Source organism: Schistocerca serialis, chromosome 9, assembly GCF_023864345.2.
Source record: "Schistocerca serialis cubense isolate TAMUIC-IGC-003099 chromosome 9, iqSchSeri2.2, whole genome shotgun sequence".
Classification (NCBI taxonomy): domain Eukaryota; kingdom Metazoa; phylum Arthropoda; class Insecta; order Orthoptera; family Acrididae; genus Schistocerca; species Schistocerca serialis.
Genome location: NC_064646.1, coordinates 40,143,252 through 40,162,967, shown reverse-complemented (window position 1 = coordinate 40,162,967; position 19,716 = coordinate 40,143,252). Strand labels below are relative to the sequence as shown.

At 43.4% G+C, this 19,716-nt stretch overlaps 2 protein-coding genes across 11 annotated transcripts in view; both read right to left on the bottom strand.

The window, feature by feature from the left end:
* LOC126419835 (UDP-glycosyltransferase UGT5-like) overlaps window positions 1-19,716 on the bottom strand; it is a 640,482-nt gene that overhangs the window by 48,036 nt on the left and 572,730 nt on the right. The gene's annotated exons all lie outside the window — the stretch shown is intronic.
* The window catches only part of LOC126419840 (UDP-glycosyltransferase UGT5-like), a 279,967-nt gene that overhangs the window by 157,739 nt on the left and 102,512 nt on the right, over window positions 1-19,716 (bottom strand). Inside the window, exon 1 of one of the 2 annotated variants that reach the window (XM_050087091.1) lies at window positions 6,207-6,236. The exons of the other annotated variant lie outside the window; for it this stretch is intronic. The gene's annotated coding sequence lies outside the window, so the exon portion shown is untranslated. Of the gene's footprint in view, window positions 1-6,206; window positions 6,237-19,716 lie in introns of those variants that run through there. 2 annotated transcript variants of the gene reach the window in all.

Genomic DNA, 19,716 nt, shown 5'->3' with positions numbered 1-19,716 from the left:
ACATGGCGGGGAAGTTGGCACGCAGTACAATGGGAGCTCAAATGGTACAAATGGCTCTGAGTAATATGGGACTTAACATCTGAGGTCATCAGTCCGCTAGAACTTAGAACTACTTAAACCTAACTAACCATAGGACATCACACACATCCATGCCCGAGGCAGGATTCGAACCTGCGACCGTAGCAGCAGCGCGGTTCCCGACTGAAATGCCTAGAGCCGCTCGGTCACAGCGGCCGGCCATGAGTGAGGACCTTGAACTTTTGCTCGTATTCGTATTACGCCAGTGTACCACGAATTTGATGCTCGTACGAGTAGTCCTATCAAGCGTTTCTTTTTTTCTTCGTCTTCTACTTTTTATATCTACCTAGACATGTCTAACTCGTTTGGCACATCCATTCGAAAGGGATCACATACGGGCATAGAATATGAGGCAAATCAGCGACAAACAGCGGCATTCATGATGATTACGCTGCCTGCATAGGCACTGGAATTTCTCCTCGTCTCTGCGTACGCAAAGTTGCATGACTTGTGTATCACACAATACTTAACGCTTTTTTGAATGACAACATTTTCACCATCGTCCCCCTTGCTTAATCTGAATCGCCAGATAACAATTTCGACCTCAGACCGATTTATCCGGTTGAAGATTTTGTACTAGAGCTATTGGTCACATTGAAACGGGCCAATCAGAGCCGTTTCACAAAAATGAGGGCTGCAAGTATGGACACACGAGAGATTTAACTCCACTTACTACTTAGCTAAGACGACACCAAGTCTCTGGAGGAAAGACAAGCTGTTATAAAGAGTTGTTTGTGTTCTCATAGCGTCTTTTCACACCTTTCTGCTGATTGGTTTTATGAATGGGTGATTGTGCAGAATGAGTGATTTTATTTCAGAATTACCAAGTGCAAGCTAGATCTGCACTAAGGTGTATGAAACCCGCCAACTCAGCTAATGAAGGGACATAGCAGAGAGGTTGGTCTGGTACATTACATAAACTATGTAGTAAATCGTAGAATTATCTGCAGTATTGGTAACGTTGGTAGGAAAAGAAACGTAAATGAATATGTAAGAAGGAAAGTGGGAACCGACGAGTTTTCTTTGTTTTTTTGTTTCGTGCTTTCTTTTGCACGTAATTAGAGCCACACAACATTCAATGTTAATCCATTGTGCATTTTATGTGCTTACATCATACAAATTGCATTTTCTAAGTAATAATATTTATTTGATCGCGTAGCTTCTGCACTTTTATGGAACCAAGGCAATTACTTTTGATGCAAGGACAGTTTTATAGTCTTTTGCACTCAACAGAACGTTTTTCATGATCAAAGGTAAGAGTTTCCTGTTATTCATAAATGCGAAAGTTGTTTATCAATAACAAAAACACGTTGTATATAAGTTCAATGAAGTATTGATGACTGATATAGCAGCGTTTTGCGATTATTGTATTTCACCATTTTCTTGAGAAAATAGTGTTTTCTTTATTTTCTTTCTAAAAATCCCTCTCTTTCATGTTACAAACCAACAATTTTCGAATAAAACCTGAATTAAATTTTGAGTTTTAATTTTGTCTATAAATATTGTCTACTTTTAAGTAACAGACAGGAGGATAGCTACGGATAGAACAAAAATGTTCCATAGGTTAGCCAACCCTTTATATATTCTCACTCAGTTTCTCGATGGTTCATCACTTTCTGTTTTTAGGGGAATGTAGTAAGTCAATAATCGCATGTGTGTAGAACGTGGCCGTTATGAGGTAGTGCCTGACAGGTATGCAACACACCAAATGTACAGGTAATGCGGGGACGACCTTAACTTACCAAAGCCAGTAGGAAAACTTCGCTAGTCTACGCTCCACGATAACTTATGGTAGTTTTATATCCGTAGTTCTGGCGCATTCAAGGAGTGGAATTGGTCTAACCTCACCAACGGCACTTCATATGCCCTCCCCCGTTACCGTCCAAATGGTGAGTGAGCACGGAGCACACTTACTTTTCGGTAGGTCATGCACTCTCGAGATGTTTAGTTGATTTCTGGATTTCGGTATTGCAATGTGGGTTATTAATTCTTAAAGGTGTTTCATATATCTCTTTCAGCTGTCCTACGTTAGGGAGTGTTAGCTGGGTCCTTTTTTGTTCTTTTTACCGTTTTGTGAGTGCAGATAGTAAGTTGGCACGATGTGGTTTGCTACCTCTGAAAGACGGCCAGGCGGACCTATAATACAACGTGTGCCTAGGTATCCACGAGCTGATTCCTTATTAAATTCAATGTGTGATTTCTCGCAAGGTGTGCTACGTTTATTCCATCGTAGTTAACGTTGCTTAATGAGATTTCAGACCATTATTCCCTGGACCCCGCACGTGTTGCCAGTGTGGGACTGAACTTCCCCTCAAACAATCGAGTATTAAATTGCATGCGACCTCCGCGATCGTTCTTCGTCGCATCATAGCCCTTTATCGTTCTTCGTCGTATCATAGCCCTTTATTTATTTATTTTTTTGAATGCTAAGATACTTGTGGATTCTGGAGATGGACGAATTGTCTTTGTTAAGACATGACCAAGCTTTTTTTTTTTCGTTAGCTATTGCATTACGCTGTTATTCCTCTTTCAGTACGTGAACCTTCATTCGGTATGAATACCTACTTGAGTATGGAATTTATCTCCATTGTCCAGTTCGAAATTTGTAACAGTTTGTAGTGACACATATTATTCGCCCATACCTTCCCTCCTTGGTTTCTGAATAAATTCGATGTAGGGCCTACAGGGTTTGTTAGAAATGAACGCCGTCTTTTTCCTCACTTTGTGTTTGAATGGTACAACGAACGTCTTACCTATGCCATTTCTCCCTTGTCTTCTACTACTCACATTTGCATGACTACTTTGAAATTCATACTTTATTGCCTGACGCAGGATCGTCGAACCACGTCCACACTTTTTCTCTACCATCTCACTTTCGAACAGTGCGCGAGAAAAAACGAATACTTAAATCTTTCCGTGCGAGATCTGATTCCTCTCATTTCGTTATGATGACCACTTCTCCCTTTTTTTTCACGTTCAATCGGAAACTGAAACTTCGTGAAAAGATCTTTCCGCAACGAAAAACCGCTTTTGTTTTTATAACTGCCACCCCAACTCGCGTGTCATATCCGTGACAGTCTCTCCCCTGTTTCGTGATAATACAAAACGGGCTGCCCGTCTTTCAACTTTTTCCATGTTCTCCGCCAAACTTACCTGTTTAAGATCCCACAATGCACAGCAGCACTCTAGCAGAGAACGCACAAGTGTAGCGCGGGACCAGTCTGTTCAGTGGATATGTCGCGTTTTCCAAGTGTTCTGCCAATAAAACGCAATCTGTGGTTCACCTTCCCCACAATATTGTCTATGTGATCGTTCCAATTTAAGTTGTTCATAACTGCTATGCCTAGGTATTTGGTTGAATTGAGAGAGTTTAGATTCGGGTGGTTTATCGTGTAACCGAGCTTTAACGGATTCCTTTCAGTGCTCCTGTGGACGATTTCACACTTTTCAGTATTTAGGGCCAATTGCCACCATTCGCACCATACAGATGTCTAAATTATTTTGCAATTGGTTTTGATGTTCTGATGACTTTACTAGGCAGTAATTGAGAACACCATCCGCAAAGAACCTAATGTGTGCTCAGATTATCCCTAAACTACTTAGTTACATTAGGAACAGTAGAGAGCACATAAGACCTCTTTGTGGAATCCAGATATCAGTTCCGTTTTACTGAGTGACTTTCCGATAGTTTTTACGAACTACGTACGACGTTTCCACCCGAAATCACGAATCGAGTCAGACAAAAAATGGTTCAAATGGCTCTGAGCACTATGGGAACGTCTAAGGTCATCAGTCCCGTAGACTTAGAACTACTTAAACCTAACTAACCTAAGGACATCACACACAACCATGCCTGAGGGAGGATTCGAACCTGCGACCGTAGCGGTCGCGCGGTTCCAGACTGTAGGGCCTAGAACCGCTCGGCCACCACTGGCCGGCAATCGAGTCAGACAACTGAGTCGATGCTCCATTGCTGCTTTATATAGTAATTCCGGTCATTGTTCCATTCCGTAGTCTGTTCCCGACCCCTCAACGAGAGATGTATGTGTGTACCCTGAATACGGTCATTTAAAGAATGTTCTGTTATCAGAACCCAACCCTAGATCTGTAGCGTCGCCTTCCACTACAAGCTTTCCTCAATGTCCTAGTTATCCGATGTGAAAGTTATCATCAGCGATACATATTACAGGCCATACTCCATACACTAATGTTGTATGATGAAGGTGCCGAATGTGTCTTGATCAGAGCGAGGTGGACAAATAGCCACATCGGATTAGTGATGATAATCTGTGACACAAAGATACTCTTCTAAAACATGCCCCTATTTATTTGGCGTCACCACCTATGACTATGTACACAGTCCATTTTCTTACACCCCAAATTCAACATTACTGAGTACCTTCAATATTTACTCTTACCCCTGTTGCAAAGAACACGTCAAAAAATGGAACCATATTCTCGTGTACATAAACATTTCATGCCATACACATATGCTTTTCAAGGAATGAAATATAACATTTATGAGACGTCCCCTTAGAAAAATTATTGAATTACTGTGCTGATGAATTTCTTACATTATTTGATTTTCAAACAGCTGAGCAGAACTGAACGTACTCAGACATTTCGCATTTCGCTCTTTACCTATTCTGATCAACACTAAACTGACACACAACATTTTTTAGCGCAACGCAATCTGACTTTGAATAATCCCTACAAAAGAATGGCCCTGGCTAAATTAACCTATACCTTTCACAAATCACTTACATCACAAAAATCTTCGTTACTCGAACTACTGCAATACAGCGAGCGCCACTTCTGCCAGCTAAATAAAAGATTCAAACTACTGAAGGCACTAACTACTGATAGGCATAGTTAGCAAATGAAAGATTTTGATAGAGAGCAAACAATGTATTTACCTTAATATTGTTCAAAAGTCATAATATATATATATATATCAGTCCATGATATCGAATATTTCAAATTTACTCTTTCTGATAGACACACGTCCACATCGTCCGCTCTCAAAATTCCGCCATCTCTCTCCCCACATCCAACACTGCTGGCGGCTCACCTCCAACTGCGCAACGCTACGCGCTGTTAACAGCCAACAACCCAACACTACAATGGCGAATATTGCAACAATGCCGACCAGCCTCAGACTGCACACAGCAGAGTCAGTGATTTTCATACAGAGCGCTACGTGGCGTTACCAATAAAAAAAAACCTAAGCAGCCTACTTACACATTATCTTGGATAATCTTCGGAAATAAGTGTCCTTTTGATCCACAAACACGCTGCAACAGCAACTGTCCACCTCGGCGTGGGCAGAGCATATGACAGTGTACACAAACATATAAAAAAATAATCAGTACCAAAACTGTTCAAGAAATAGATATGCACGTGGTTGTTCACTGTACAAAGTCTGCATCACAAACACAGACACAGACACACACACACACACATATACAGGGTAATTACAAATTATTGAAGCGATTTCACAGCTCTACAATAACTTTATTATTTGAGATAATTTCACAATGCTTTGCACACACATACAAAAACTCAAAAAGTTTTTTTAAGCATTCACAAATGTTCGATATGTGCCCCTTTAGTGATTCGGCAGACATCAAGCCGATAATCAAGTTCCTCCCACACTCGGCGCTCACTGCAGGCCGACCTGTTGATTTCCCCTTACAGAGGCATCCAGAAGCTTTAAACTGCGCATACCATCGCCGAATGGAGTTAGCAGTTGGTGGATCTTTGTTGAACTTCGTCCTGAAGTGTCGTTGCACTGTTATGACTGACTGATGTGAGTGCATTTGAAGCACGACATACGCTTTCTCGGCTCCTGTCGCCATTTTGTCTCACTGCGCTCTGGAGCGCTCTGTCGGCAGAAACCTGAAGTGCGGCTTCAGCCGAACAAAACTTTATGAGTTTTTCTACGTATCTGTAGTGTGTCGTGACCATATGTCAATGAATGGAGCTACAATGAATTTATGAAATCGCTTCAATCATTTGTATTAGACCTGTATATCAATCAACTACATGCAAAACATATCATTTGACAACTGACGCAATTACACCAAACTGGACAATCGTAGGCATACTTTTTAGGACAATCAACCCACCTCCGTAGCGTCTGTGTGTGTGTGCCTACAGCAAGCGACTCAGCTCGGGCATATTTAGCGCGCCGGGTCACTGGGCCACTGATACTCGGCTAGAGGCGCGTAACTTTTATATGGTGTCCACATTGCGATAAGGGCGCGTTAACACAGCCGGAGGACGCCTTATCACACACTCGCGAGCACTGCGACTCGTGAGTTCGGAGACTCAAAACAGACGTCACCGCCTGTCATTACGTAAGAGGCCGCTAGGACAAGTGGCGCTGAGATTCCTCGTGTCCATTTCACATGCACTTGGGCCTACGAACGAGTCTACTGAACGAGGCAGGTGTTATTCGCGCACGGGCTGTAATTTGTGTTATGAGAGGTGTGCTTGCAATTATAACAGTGCCTTTAACTGATTTGATTTCAAAGAGAAAAAAAGATTGGAGTGACATTGGGTACCACACTGTGGACGCATGGCGAGTGCTGGGAACGTCAAGTTGCGGTGTGTGCATATTTCAGCTAACGTCTGCTCCGATAGGTGTTCGGTCAGAGGGTTGCGTGCCTCTGTAATAAAAAAACTGAGTTAATCGATCATCAACGAGTTTCAACAGATGTCTTATGACGTCCGCCCCGACCAGACGTAACGATCAATAGCGAACAAAATGAGATAAAAAAAAAATAAAAAATAAAGATAGCTGAGTGGTCAGCGTCACGCATTGCCGTCCTACGGGCCTGGGTTCGATACTCGGCTGGGTCGGTGATTTTCTCCACTCAGGGACTGGGTGTTGTGTTGTCTTTACCATCATTTCATCCCCATCCGGCGCGCAGGTCGCCCAATGAGGTGTCGCATGTAATAAGACCTGCAGCAAGGCGGCCGGACCTGCCCCGTAAAGAGGCATCACGGCCAATGACGCCAAACGCTCACTTCGATTTCCAGTTCAGCCAACGCTTTTCCGCTTCGCGCCCTACTAGCGACTCCCTCGCAGTCACATCCGTTGCAGCTACTTTTTTATTTTCTGATGAATAGACTGGACAGCACCTTGTTCCAAGATTTCCGCATACTGCAATCGAAGCCTCACACAATCGAGTTTGCCCCTCTTTTTCCGTTTATCCACTTGCTTTCGTTTACCGTTTATCCACTCGCCATCACGTAGTTTCTTTCACCAGCGGGAAACGAACACGTTATGCAACATCTCAGCTGCATATTTTTATTACTCTCGTGACGTGTATGCCTCGTATACAGACAAGAGCCAGAAGTGTCTAAACATGCATGTATGTCGGTTACCAAAACTGTTGCTTAAACCAGTACAAATCCATTTAGTGAACTGTGTTTTTCCACATAGATGGTAAGAATTCTCCGTTAAAATATGTAACAATTTTTCTAAGGCAGCAGCAGAGTAATCGTGTAGTGTTGTGTTGGTTAAACATCTGTTAATTTTTACTCTAATTGTATGTAGGAGGCTACCTAGAGATGACTCGAAATGCACTGTTGATCAAATACCTGTACCGAAAACTACTTTTCTAGCTGAGAACGATGAAGTACCTAAAAACAAACTTGCAGACTGACACACGTTACAAGAGCACGTGGAATTTCACATTGTTCTTTGGCCACCTCACTGAGACTGTAGCAGGTATATGCTCAAAATCTGCAGCAATCATCGAGCGACTGCAAGTTCTCTCAAAGTGGGATAGAACATATGTCTTCCCTGCAGTAAGTACAGTTCTTCGAACACACTGGTATACAGTTTAACTTACGAATTTCCAGCTACTTTATATATTTAACTCAGTGTCGTCATCACTTTATATAGTAACTTCCTAAGCTGTTATCCAATAGTTTTGCATATGTCTGATTTTACTGATATTGTCAGTTGAATTTAATTTTTATAAAAGCTGTTAAATTGTTTTATCACACTCTCATGTTCTCTTCTGTTGAGTGTAATTGTTTCACGTTGTCGTTCTCCTATTACGCAACATTCACGTACACAGACACACACAGTTTTTCGATGTTTAGTCTCACTGCTTGCTGGTGTGTTCCATTCACATTTATTTCAAATGTTCAAATGTGTGTGAAATATTATGGGACTTAACTGCTAAGGTCATCAGTCCCTAAGCTTACACACTACTTCACATAAATTATCCTAAGGACAAACACACACACCCATGCTCGAGGGAGGACTCGAACCTCCGCCGGGACCAGCCGCACAGTCCATGACTGCAGCGCCTTAGAGCTCTCCGCTAAACCCGCGCAGCACTTTTATTTACTGTTTAACATTTTGTATTGTCTTTCTATTACACTGTCAAATGTCTTTTAATCTGTCTTTGCATCACACTCTCCATGTTTGATATATTTTTCAATGCTGTTTAGCAGCACAGTATCCCCTTTGATGACAATAGTTAATTATAGTCTTATAATGGCCTTGCAAGGAAAAAATCGGTTAACTAGATAAATTAATGTTGTAGAGCACACACAATTTTGGGCTTCTCATTTATATAGCGAAAGAAAGAATTAATATATCGTGTTACAAAATTGAAAATTTAAATTTAGCTGATGATGTTGGGAGAGTCACAGACGGCGTAAGAAATCCGTAACAGCAGCGGGGATCAGTTAACGGACAGCGGATTCAAAACGAAGTCGTAGTGTGTTGGCGGTGGGTGGAGCAGACAAATGGAAAACAAATATGCGAACTGTTGTAAACGTTGACTATACTAGAAAATGTTTCCAGCACAGGAATGTTTTGGACAGGAAGAAATAGATAACTGTATTACAACACGAGAAGGGAATTTACTAAACTTTTACAAAATGCAACAATGGAAAATCCACGATGAAATGTAACAATGTCTGGCTCCAGCTGCCGGAGTCTGCGGTCATGTGTGTGTGTGAGTTGCGTTTGCGTGAGTATGTGCGTGTGTGTATGTTGTCTAATTCTGACAAAGTCCTTGTCGGCCGAAAGCTAATTGTGTGATAGTCTTTTTGTTGTGCCTCTCTGCGACTAAGCATCTCCGCTATATTACAAAAGTAAGAAAGATAACAAAGGATTAACGGAAGGAAGGAACGGAGAAAAGAAAATTGCTGGCATATCCATAAGCAACTTGCAGTCCTCCGTCATCACGTTTTATCGTTTGTTGTGTTTTCATTGTGCCTTCATGATGTGTTCCTGCGTCTAGGCGGTGCTGTAAGCGTTCTTCAGCCTGCTTCAAGTCGCTGCTCTCGTATCGACTATCACAGTAGCGTGACAGTGCAACTCTTGTTGCTTGATATTTCGCCTGCGTAAGTAACTTTTATCCTTTTAGTCACGAGCACCTGACCGGCCTTGCAGCGAGTTTGCAATCGTCATTGTCTGCGTGTGCCTGTTGACCCGAAGATAAAACTAGGCGGTGATTTAGAGTCTTGCTCGTGCGAGCGGCAGGCAGAAGATAAGGCTGCTCTGCAAGAGCCACGTGACCTACAAGGCATTTTACAAGCGGAGGCGATTAAATTAGGCGAAGCACAAGCTTGGATTTTGAAGCGTTCGTCAGGGTACAAATCCAACTGCGCTCGCGTCGGCTTCTCCAAGTTGTGCCGACATCACATTAGGCGAATGCCGTAGCGTTTCCTACATCAGTGTCTCGGATAAATTACTTTCCCATTCAGCTGAAATTGATACATGACCCAAAGTTGCCTGCATCATTTAACAGCGGAAGATGGAAACGAGGATATAATCCAGATAACATCCTTGTCTCCGAAGAGGTATCCCTGCAAACTGTAAAGCAAATCGAGGACCCAATTCCAAGATCGCAACACAGAGCAATAACTTGCTGCATTACTGCAGTAATCAAATCAGATGTAATGCCCTTCAAGAGACGCTTCAATTTCAAAAAAGCTCATTGGGAACTTTGCACAGAGGACTTTGATAAGGAGATCTTGGAAATTAAACCACAGATACAATCATATGAAACTTTTATAGACCTTGTCAAGAAAATCTCTCGACGGCGCATACCTAGAGGGCGCCGCACCCAGTATATCGCTGGACTCAATGGTAGCAGCAAGGAAGCTGTGAAAAAGTATGCAGAACTGTACAATAAGGACCCCCTCTCAGAGGAAACGATCCAGGCAGGTGAGGTACTGATGTCTGGTATCTCCGAAGCGAGAAAGGAAAAGTGGTGCAACCTCCTGCAGGGGACGGACATGAAACACAGCAGTAGGAATGCATGGAAACTGGTCAAAAGTCTCAACAACGACCCAACAGAACCACAACCAAATTACAGTGAAGTTACACCTGATCAGATGGCTCACCAACTACTCATGAACGGAAAAACTAAAAGGAAGATCAGGACGGGCAAAATTAAAAGAAAATTGAACGACGAGATTAGTTTCCTAGCTCGCCCGTTCTTCATTCAGGAGCTACAAGATGCCATCAACGATTTGAAAAACAATAAGGTCTCTGGCCTCGACGATCTGAGATCTGAGCAAATCAAACATTTTGGACCGGGAGTACAAGCATGGATCCTAGAGCTAATGAATAACTGTATCACAACAATGCAAATTCCTAAACTGTGGAGGAAAGCTTGGGGTATTGCGTTATTAAAACCAGGGAAAGACCCCGCTGAAGCTAAAAATTTCCGGCCTGTCTCACTGCTTTGTCATTTATTTAAAGTGCTGGAGCGAATGATCCTCAAACGCATAGCTGATTATGTGGACAAAGCCCTCATTAACGAACAAGCTGGATTTCGACCAGAAAAATCATGCTGTGGCCAGATACTTAATCTCACACAGTACATCGAAGACGGCTATCAGAGAGGAGAAGTAACTGGGGTCGCATTCCTGGATCTCAGTGCTGCATATGTTAACCATAAGTTGCTTACCCAGAAAGTGTATAATGTCACTAGGGACTACACCCTTTCTGTGTTCGTGCAATGCATGCTACAGAACAGACTCTACTATGTAACCTTACAATCTAAAAGCAGCCGATGGAGGACACAGAAAAATGGACTTGCACAGGGTAGTGTCTTGGCTCCAATATTATTTAACATCTATACCAATGATCTTCCCATCAGCCACCAGACACGAATGTTCATATATGCTGATGATGCAGCAGTGGCCACTCAGGATAAAACCTTTGAACAAGTGGAGGAGAATCTCACAGGAGCCTTAATAGAACTTGCTACCTATTACGACGGCAATAATCTCAAACCAAACCCTAGTAAATCTCAAGTATCCGCCTTCCATCTTAGGAACAAACAAGCCAAACGGAAACTCCGAGTCATGTGGCAAGGGGAAGAGCTGAAACATACAAACAGCCCAAAATACCTGGGAGTAACACTGGACAGAGCACTTACTTTAAAGCAGCACTGTCACAACACTAAAAAAATGGTCTGTGCCAGGAACAACGTACTGCGGAAGCTAACAGGTTCATCGTGGGGAGCTCAACCACATGTTTTGCACACCACAGGTCTGGTGCTGAGTATCTCAGCAGCGGAATACGCGGCGCCAGTTTGGAGGAACTCTGCCCACACAAAGCAAGTTGACGTCGCCGTAAACGAAACTGTACGTATTGCCACAGGGTGCCTCAAACCAACTCCCACAGACATCATTTATCCCATCATAGGCATAGCACCACCCACTATCCGCAGACAAGTAGCCGCCGAGATCGAAAGATCAAAACAAAAGAATGATCCTCGACATCCGATGCATATGCACCGAAAACTACGTGTCCCGCTGAAATCCCGCAGGAGTTTCATGGAAACTACTGAAGAGCTCGCCACCAAGCCCGTCGCAAGGCGGCTATCTCTTTGGGAAGAAATGGTGCCACACTCCACAATGGGACTACTTGAGGAGGGATCTGCAGGATTTCAACTACCTTTTACAACTTGGAGGTCATTAAACCGGCTGCGCACTGGAGTAACTGGGTGCAAATCAAACCTATTTAAATGGGGTTACAGTGATAGCGATAGGTGTGAATGCGGAGCAATACAGGACTTGGACCACCGACTGATTTGCCCAGATATGTCTATAACATGCACTAAAGACGATATTTTGAAAATCAATGACAAAGCAAACTACGTTGCTAAGTACTGGGAAGGGAAGGTGTAATAGGTGGATCCGGATACGGGAGAAGAGGAATTCAGCTGATACTTCTTCCCTTATCTACTGTCCCGTAATTCGACGGTACGGTAGGTTTATCCTCCTTTCCGTTATTATCGTCTGTCGTGCAGGAATTCGAATCGACGATTGGGGTCACTAACTCCATTGTTGCTCATTTTGTCTTCAGAGAAGTAGTCCGTATGTAGGACACAGGACATAGCAGAAGCGCAGGCCGGACTCTGCTTGTAGCAGGACACACGACGCGTGCGCATCCGGTGTGTACTCGTGTAGCTCGTACAGAAGGTGGACAGACACCCTGTAACAAGCCGACAACGTCGTGCGAGGCCGGAGATCGAAACCGGGAAAGTCGGTGCCGCGTGCACCGCCAAAATGTCACACAGCTACATATTTTACTGTTGACTCATGTGTCAGGGTGGAATTCGAATGCAGTTGCAGTGTTAGTTTCACTTGCCGTAGATGGTAACAGGCGCTGTGTGGCAGCGGTTCCAAAACCGTCGCACGCGGCCCACTTCTAGAACGCGTTTGCGTCGCGCTGGGGCGTGAACGCCGGTCGAGAATGGAAGACAGGATAAAAGTATGCGAAGTACCGGTCACAACGGGTTGGTCGATTATGTCATGTCGAAATCGGCCCTTCTTTTTTTTTTTTTTTTTTTTTTTAAAAAAGTCCTTGTGCCATTAGGTTGCTGGAAGTGTGCTCGCCTACACACTGCCCTATAGGGCGCGAGGCCTCACGCACAAACATTCACTGACGTGACCAAAGTCATGGAATACCGACAAGTAAATATACAGATGGCTGTAGTATCGCGTACACGAGGTACAAAAGGACAGTACATTGGTGGAAGTGTTATTTGTACTCAGGTGATTCATGTGAGAAAGCTCTGCATCTACATCTACATGGATACTCCGCAAATCACATTTAAGTGCCTGGCAGAGGCTTCATCGAACCCCCTTCACAATTCTCTATTATTCCAATCTCGTATAGCGCGCGGAAAGAATGAACACCTATATCTTCCCGTACGAGCTCTGATTTCCCTTATTTTATCTTCGTGATCGTTCCTCCCTATGACAGTCGGTGTCAACAAAATATTTTCGCATTCGAAGGAGAATGTTTGTGATCGGAATTTCGTGAGAAGATTCCGTTGCAACGAAAAACGCCTTTCTTTTAATGATTTCCAGCCCAAATCCTGTATTATTTCTGTGACACTCTCTCCCATATTTCACGATAATACAAAACGTGCTGCCATTCTTTGAACTTTTTCGATGTACTCCGTCAGTCCTATCTGGTAAGGATCCCACACGGCGCAGCAGTACTCTAAAAGAGGACGGACAAGCGTAGTGTAGGCAGTCTCCTTAGTGGGTCTGTTACATTTTCTAAGTGTCCTGCCAATAAAACGCACCCTTTGGTTAGCCTTCCCCACAACATTTTCTATGTTTTCTTTCCAATTTAAGTTGTTCCTAATTGCAATGCCTAGGTATTTAGTTGAATTTACGGCTTTTAGATTAGACTAATTTATCGTGTAACCGAAGTTTAACGAGTTACTTGTAGCACTCATGTGGATGACCTCACACTTTAAGTTATTTAGGGTCAACTGCCACTTTTCGCACCATTCAGATATTTTTTCTGAATAGTTTTGCAGTTTGTTTTGATCTTCTGATGACTTTATTAGTCGATAAACGACAGCGTCATCTGCAAACAACCTAAGACGGCTGCTCAGATTGTCTCCCAAATCGTTTATATAGATAAGGAACAGCAAAGGGCCTCAAATACTACCTTGGGGAACGCCAGAAATCACTTCTGTTTTATTCGATGACTTTCCGTCAATTACTACGAACTGTGACCTCTCGGACAGGAAATCGGAAATCCAGTCACATAAATGAGACGATATTCCATAAGCATGCAATTTCACTACGAGCCGCTTGTGTGGTATACTTCCGGAAATCCAGGAATACGGAATTGATCTAAAAATCCTTGTCAATAGCACTCAGCACTTCATGTGAATAAAGAGCTAGTTGTGTTTCACAGGAACGATGTTTTCTAAACCCATGTCGACTGTGTGTTAATAGACCATTTTCTTCGAGGTAATTCATAATGTTCGAACACAATATATGTTCCAAAATCTTGCTGCATATCGACTTTAACGATATGGGCCTGTAATTTAGTGGATTACTCCTGCTACATTTCTTGAATATTGATGTGACGTGTGCAACCTTCCAGTCTCTGGGTACGGATCTTTCGTCGAACGAACGGTTGCATATGATTGTTAAGTATGGAGCTAATGCATCAGCATACTGTGAAAGGAACCTAACTCGTATACAGTCTGGACCAGAAGACTTGCTTTTATTGAGTGATTTGAGTTTCTTCACTACTCCGAGGATATTTACTTCTACGTTACTCATGTTGGCATCTGTTCTTGATTCGAATTCTGGAATATTTACGTCATCTTCTTTTGTGAAGGCATTTCGGAAGGCTATGTTTAGTAACTCTGCTTTGGCAGCACTGTCTTCGATAGTATTTCCATTGCTGTCGGGCAGAGAAGGCATTTATTGTGTCTTGCCGCTAGCATACTTCACATACGACCAGAATCTCTTTGGATTTTCTGCCAGGTTTCGAGACAAAGTTTCGTTGTGGAAACTGTTATAGGCGTCTCGCATTGAACTCCGCGCTACATTTCGAGCTTCTGTAAAGGATCGCCGACCTTGGGGATTTTCCGTGTGTTTAAATTTGGCATGTTTGTTTCGTTGTTTCTGCAACAGTGTTCTAACCCGTTTTGTGTACCAAGGAGATCAGCTCCGTCGTTTGTTAGTTTATTTGGTATAAATCTCTCAATTGCTGCCGATACTATTTCTTTGAATGTAAGCCACATCTGGTCTACACTTATATTATTAATTTGAAATGAGTGGAGATTGTCTCTCAGGAAGACGTCAAGTGAATTTTTATCTGCTTTTTTGAATAGGTATATTTTTCGCTTATTTTTCGAGGATTTGGGGATTACAATAATTAATATCGCTACGACAACACTGTGTTCACTAATCCTTATATCGGTTTTGATGCTCCGACGTGATTATGGTCCCACGACGGGAATTAAGACTTTGAACGCGGAATGGCAGTCGGAGCTAAACGCATGGGACATTCAACTCGGAAATCGTTAAGTACAGGGCTATTACAAATGATTGAAGCGATTTCATAAATTCACTGTAGCTCCATTCGTTGACATATGGTCACGACACACTACAGATACGTAGAAAAACTCATAAAGTTTTGTTCAGCTGAAGCCGCACTTCAGGTTTCTGCGGACAGAGCGCTCGAGAGCGCAGTGAGACAAAATGGCGACAGGAGCCGAGGAAGCGTATGTCGTGTTTGAAATGCACTCACATCAGTCAGTCATAACAGTGCAACGACACTTCAGGACGAAGTTCAACAAAGATGCACCAACTGCTAACTCCATTCGGCGATGGTATGCGCAGTTTAAAGCTTCTGGATGCCTCTGTAAGGGGAAATCAACGGGTCGGCCTGCAGTGAGCGAAGAAACGGGAAAGTTTCACGCGTAGCCCGCGGAAGTCGACGAATAAAGTAGGCAGGGAGCCAAACGTACCACAGCCGACGGTTTGGAAAATCTTACGGAAAAGGCTAAAGCAGAAGCCTTACCGTTTACAATTGCTACAAGCCCTGACACCCGATGACAAAGTCAAACGCTTTGAATTTTCGGCGCGGTTGCAGCAGCTTATGGAAGAGGATGCGTTCAGTGTGAAACTTGTTTTCAGTGATGAAGCAACATTTTTTCTTAATGGTGAAGTGAACAGACACAATGTTCGAATCTGGGTGGTAGAGAATCCTCACGCATTCGTGCAGCAAATTCGCAATTCACCAAAAGTTAACGTGTTTTGTGCAATCTCACGGTTTAAAGTTTACGGCCCCTTTTTCTTCTGCGAAAAAAAACGTTACAGGACACGTGTATCTGGACATGCTGGAAAATTGGCTCATTCCACAACTGGAGACCGACAGCGCCGACTTCATCTTTCAACAGGATGGTGCTCCACCGCACTTCCATCACGATGTTCGGCATTTCTTAAACAGGAGATTGGAAAACCGATGGATCGGTCGTGGTGGATCAGCAGTTCATGCCATGGCCTCCACGCTCTCCCGACTTAACCCCATGCGATTTCTTTCTGTGGGGTTATGTGAAAGATTCAGTGTTTAAACCTCCTCTACCAAGAAACGTGCCAGAACGGCGAGCTCGCATCAACGATGCTTTCGAACCCATTGATGGGCGACATGCTGCGCCGAGTGTGGGAGGAACTTGATTATCGGCTTGATGTCTGCCGAATCACTAAAGGGGCACATATCGAACATTTGTGAATGCCTAAAAAAACTTTTTGAGTTTTTGTATGTGTGTGCAAAGCATTGTGAAAATATCTCAAATAATAAAGTTATTGTAGAGCTGTGAAATCGCTTCAATCATTTGTAATAACCCTGTATAGTAATTCAATATTCCGACAACCACAGAGTCAATAGCGTTCCGAGAACACCAAATTTCAAGCAATACCTCTCAAAACGGACACTGCAATGGCCGATGGCATTCACTTAACGACCTAGAGCAGCGGTAATTGTCGAGAGTTGCCAGTGCCAACAGACAAGAAACACTGCGTGAAATAACAGCAGAAATCAATTTGTCAGTACGACGAACGTATTCGTTAGGACAGAGCAGCGAAATATGGGATTAATGGGCTGTGGCAGCGGACGACCGACGCGAGTGCCCTCTGCTAACAGCACGACATGGCCTGCACCGCCTCTCCTGGGCTCCTGATCGTATGGGTTGGAGCCTAGACGACTGGAAAACGGAGGCCTGGTCAAAAACTTGTTCAAATGGCTCTGAGCACTATGGGACTTAACATCTGAGGTCATCAGTCCCCTAGAACTTAGAACTACTTACACCTAACTAACCTAAGGACATCACACAGATCCATGCCCGAGGCAGGATTCGAACCTGCGACCGTAGCGGTCGCGAGGTTCCAGACTGTAGCGCCTAGAACCGCTCGGCCACCTTGGCCGGCGAGGCCTGGTCAGATGAGTCTAGATATCAGTCGGCAAGTGCTGATGGTAGGGATCGAGTGTCGCGCAAACCCCGCGAAGACACGGTTCTAAGTTGTCAACAAAGAAAGCACTTTGCAAGCTGTGGTGCTCCATAATGGTGTGAACTGTGTTTACTTGGAATGGACTGAATCCTCTGATCCAACTGAACCGATCATTGACTGGCAATGGTTATGTTGGGCTACTTGGAGTCTATATGAAGGCATTCATGGATTTTATGTCCCCAAACAGAGATGCAATTTGTATGGATGACAACGCGCCGTGTCACCGGGCCACAGTTCTCCGCGATTGGTTTGAGGAACATTCTGGACAGTTCGAGCGAATGATTTCACCACCCAGATCGCCCAACATTGTAACTAACCTGTTACTACGGGTTATTCCTTATTATTGGGAATGGAAATACTTACTGCTTACGAAATTAACGTGGGATGAGTAGGGTCGCCACAGACTCTAACCATATAACTAATCTTAGATTTGGTCGAGTCGGAAAATAAATTAATTTGATCACAGACCAAAAACTCACAAAAATTCATATGTTGTGACGTCGCTCGTAGGGGATACTATGTAATTAATAGTGTTCCCCGTGCACTGTTCACGACAATCAAACATTTAAAATAAAATATCACATGCAAGAACACTGTGCGGAAGATCTGCTCCCAGCAACACACCTGAAAACAAGACTTAATCTAAAGCATTTGTTATAAAATACAAGGGGAGACTAATCACTGGACCTGTGCATAAGGAAATGCATTGGATGTGCTAACGGGAAAGCTACGAGGTGAGTGGCTTAGGTGCGAAAACGTAATCTCGGAACACAATAGAAAATTGTAGATAACATCATTTATTCTTAAGATAAGGGTGTGAGGCATGTACACGATTCCTGATAACACGTGGTTTGCGCTCATGTTAGATGACAACAAATGGCGTGAGTGATTTTTTAAACGAAGTTAATGAATGTTTTGACTAGCCCGTCGTACAACGCTTTCGAATTTTGGCCATTTCTATACATCATCTTCTCAGAGCTGAATATTTCGTACTGAACTGGTTGGTTCAAATGGCTCTGACTACTATGGGACTTAATATCTGAGGCCATCAGTCCCCTAGACTTAGAACTACGTAAACCTAATTAACCTAAGGACATCACACACATCCATGCCCGAGGCAGGACTCGAATTTGCGACCGTAGCAGCCGCATGGTTCCGGACTGAAGCGCCTAGAACCGCTCGGCCAACGCGGCCGGCCGTACTGAACTGCCCAGGTATTCTGCAGTTAGTTTATTGTCACTTCTGCTCTCTTCCTACACATTGCTTGCAACACCTGCAGTCACTGATGCTATAGTAGGCTTCAGGTCATTGATGCTCTCGACTACGTTAACTGATGTGGAATGCATGGGACTGTTAGATACTTGGAAGTCTAAGCTAATGTGGTGATGAACATATTAACTGTTCGAAGTAAGTTTCACACAAGACATTCTCAACATTCGAACTCTGATCCCTGTCTCTGGAAGCAGTTTTGATCGCATGACTCCCCTCTTACAGCTAGTAAATCGACGTCTCGTACCCCGGTTACAATAGCAGTATCAGGAAACCTACTCCCGAGATTCTCCCAGTTTTCTCTGAACAGTTCTGTTGGCGACGGCTACCTTTTGGCAGAAGACAGCGGCTTCCAGAAACGCTCTGCGTAAATTAATGTGCCACGATAACAGAAATCGCCCATCACCAACAGAAGGAGAAAAATTGCGTTTCAGAGTGTTCCTTTTCTTCTTAACATAGTAGAAGATACGACGTCGTAGGGAAGCCGTAATCACTGTCAGTATAATGAAAATAACACCGCCTACGTTACATTTTTATTCAGATAACAGGATGTAACCTCATGCGCATGCCATCTTTATACACAGAATCATTCAACATCTCCAGTACTTTACTGTCTCATATTCGTCTTGTAGACGAAAAGCCCTGGTTTCGGATCTGCAGGCTAACTGTGCACTACGTCGAAACTGTTTACCTAAACAAAAACTATTGATATACCCAGTCAGTCTCATTTCGATTTTCAACTTGGGCGCGCCATCTCCGAAAGTCTGCGAATAAGTCAGCCGATTCTTCCGTACGTATTTGTAACAGCTAACGCTCTGGTTAATGTTCATTATAGCGAGTGATGTGAACAGCGTACAACATCAGCGAGATTCACAGAATTACTGTTACGCAATGTAATTTGCGTCATTTTGATAGTCGCCAGACAAAATTCACGTTTCATATGAACAGATGCCATTCTGTCACCTACAGCAGACATCAGATAGAGCGGCATCAAAGATTAAGTGCCTGTAACGGAACGTGCGCCGATTAATGCGGGCGACTAAATGA